The sequence below is a fragment of the Cebus imitator genome, unplaced genomic scaffold (assembly GCF_001604975.1).
Source record: "Cebus imitator isolate Cc_AM_T3 unplaced genomic scaffold, Cebus_imitator-1.0 Scaffold159, whole genome shotgun sequence".
Taxonomy (NCBI): Eukaryota; Metazoa; Chordata; class Mammalia; order Primates; family Cebidae; genus Cebus; species Cebus imitator.
This window is the reverse complement of record NW_016107474.1, coordinates 2213119-2216354: the sequence shown is the minus strand read 5'-3', so window position 1 is coordinate 2216354 and position 3236 is coordinate 2213119. Positions and strand designations below refer to the sequence as shown.

At 44.5% G+C, this 3236-nt stretch overlaps 1 protein-coding gene across 1 annotated transcript in view; it reads left to right on the top strand.

The window, feature by feature from the left end:
* COTL1 (coactosin like F-actin binding protein 1) overlaps positions 1-3236 on the top strand; it is a 49720-nt gene that overhangs the window by 44605 nt on the left and 1879 nt on the right. The gene's annotated exons all lie outside the window — the stretch shown is intronic.

Below are 3236 nucleotides of genomic sequence, written 5' to 3'. Positions count from 1 at the left end.
TATAGTTTGAAACATAGGATTTTTAAAGGTAATTTTGTTCATTTACATTTATTGTTGTTTTACTAGCTCTGCTGTCTGTTTTGCTTCTTTTTGTTTTGGTATAATTTGATTTCCTTAGTACTTGTGGTTTTAGGTTGACCTGTGCCTTGCTCCATGTATCTTTCATTTAGATTTCTTAGACCTTATCAAACTTCTTTCTTTCTATCTCTCTTTCTTTCTTCCTTTCTTTCCTTCCTTCCTTCCTTCCTTCCTTTCTTTCTTTTCTTTCTTTCCTTTCTTTCCTTTCTTTCCTTTCTTCCTTTGAGACAGAGTCTTGCTCTGTCACCAGGCTGGAGTGCAGTGGTTCGATCTCGACTCACTGCAATTTCTGCCTCCTGGGTTCAAGCCATTTTCCTGCCTTGGCCTCCCGAGTAGCTGGGATTACAGGCTCGAACCACCACAGCTGGCTAATTTTTGTATTTTTAGTAGAGACAGTGTTTTACCATGTTGGCCAGGATGTTCTCAATCTCCTGACCTCATGATCTGCCCGCCTCAGCCTCCCAGAGTGCTGGGATTACAGGCGTGAGCCACTGTGCCCAGCCCTCATACTTGTTTTTCTTAATCTAAATCTTCTAATAGCTAACCAGCTCGAAATTCAAGTGTTCTTATTTCTGTAGATTGCCATATATAGCTATCACAAAGCAGAGGAACTTTGGACTTTATTCTAGAAGCATCTTAAGCTGTTGGTTTCCTACTTCTGATCGCTCTCTGCCCCTCATGTCCTGGGGCTCAGGCTTGAGAAATGCATTAATTCTCAATTCTCCTTTCTGGCTTTTCCATCTACTTTGTATTCTTTCATTGCACTGATCACATATACTTAGTAACACACTGTAGCAGGGTGGGCACAGAAGGGATCTAAAGGGTGTTTTGTATTCCAGGCAGGTCTCTCCAAGCCCAGCCCATGAGTCTTATCTTCAAAAAGTAAAATAAAATAAAGCTAATATACTGAGGGCTGAATGAGAGCATGAGTGAGGCTGTTCCTGGCACGTATCAGCTGCTTGATAAAAATTAACCTCCCCTTCTCCACCTTGTTAGTGTTCTCAGTGGCTTTGCACATCAAATGCTTTGTCTTTTTATTGTTAAACTTAACCTTGAGGATGTTCCTGGGTTCATCATTCTTGGCAGTATGGCGACTTTTTTGTTTTTTGTTTTTTAATGGTGGTGGAATTCATTTAACATAAAACGAACATTTTTATTTATTTATTTAGAGACTGACCTCTCTCTGTCACCCAGGCTGGAGTGCAGTGGTGCCATCTTGGCTCACTGTAACCTCCACCTCCCGGGTTCAAGCAATTCCCCTGCCTCTGCCTCCCAAGTAACTGGGATTTCAGGCATGTGCCACCATGCCCAGCTAAGTTTTGTATTTTTGGTAGGGGTGGGGTTTCACTATGTTGGCCAGGCTGGTCTCGAACTCCTGACCTCAGGTAATCTGCCCGCCTCGGCCTCCAAAGTGCTGGGATTACAGGCGTGAGCCATTTTAAAGTGTACAAGTATACAATTCTGTAGCTTTTAATACATTCACAGTGTTGTGCAACCCCTACCCCTGTCTAGTTCTAAAACTTTTTCATCACCCCAAAAAGAGATGGTGACTCTTTCAAGATGCCAGCTTTGGCATTAACGGGACCTCTGGTATGTGACTTCCGTCAAGCATGGCAATCTCCAGCAGTTGTTTTCTCATCTTTAAAGTGAAAATAATGCCGATCACCTTTAAAATAAGGCCTTATTTTGTCCACATTATTTTCACTTTCAAGGCCTTTTTAAAAAGAACCTGATTGAGGTATAATGTGTACACCACAAAATCAGCTCATCCTACGTGCACTTTTTCAGTACCTTTTTTTTCAGTACTTTTTCGTGAATTTGCAGATTTGCGCACCCATCACCACAATCCCAATTTTAGAACGTCTCTATTATTTCCTGTTCCCATCTCCAGCTCCTTGTAACCACGAGTCTGCTTTCAGCCTCTATGGGTTTGCCTTTTTTAGACATTTATACAAATGGTAGCCGACCATATATGGTCTTTATGCCTGGCCTCTTGCACTCAGCATCCTGTTTTCGAGGTGCATCCATCTTGCTGCGTGAGTCAGCACTTCATTCCTCTCTGTGGCTGAGGAGTATTCCATTGTGTGGACGGACTGTGCTGATAATCCACGCCTCAGCTGATGGACATAGGGGTTGTTTCCACTTTCCATGATTTTATTTGCTACCATGGGTCATTAGCAGTACCACGGCACTGTGCTGGTACACAGAAGTGCTTAATCATTGTGGTTGGCCGGGCGTGGTGGCTCACGCCTATAATCCCAACACCTTGGGAGGCCAGGGCGGGTGGATCACTTGAGGCCAGGAGTTCGAGACCAGCCTGGCCAACACAGTGAAACCCCGCTTCTACTAAAAATAGAAAAATTAGCCAGGCATGGTGGCGGGCACCTGTAGTCCCAACTTCTCGGGAGGCTGAGACATAAGAATGGCTTGAACCCTGGAGGCAGGTTGCAGTGAGCCGAGACTGAGCCACTGCACTCCAGCCTGGGCGACAGGCTTTTCTCTCAAGAAGAAAACAAACTATTGGTCATTGTTTATGTTATTTCCTTATGGCTTTTTTTTTTTTTAATGTGGATGATTTTCTGTTAGACTTGGTATTTGTGGTTTGATAGCTTTTTTTGTCAAGCTATTGTCATCCTGAAATTTTCCTTGTTTGTTAAAGTCTTAGGATTAACATATGGCGATAATTGTGTATCATCATGACTTAGGGCCATCTGATAAGCCAGGTCACCTGCTTCGCTCATTCATGCCACACGTGTTTACGGAGTGTCCCATGGGTGCCAGGCCTGCAGGCTATGGGTGAAACCTGTGTACCCCAAGAGGAGACAGTGACTGCATCTGTTTTGCTCAGCCCTGTAGCCTCACAGCCTGGCATGGTGTTTATTGAATGAAGCACAGCCTCTACCCTCATGTAATTCGATGCAGGTGGAAAGCCCATGGCAGACCCAGGACTGGAAGCTCCTGTGTCATTAGGAACATTGGTGGCCGAAGCTTGCTGGTAACAGCTGGCGAGAGTGAATTACGCCTGTCTACTTCCACCTCCATGCATGGTGACATCACTTTGATAGGCTGACATCAGCCACTGTGGGAATATTAACACCATGGAAATGGGCAAAAGCCACCAATCAGAGTTTTGTCCTCCCCTCCCCTCCCCTCCCCTC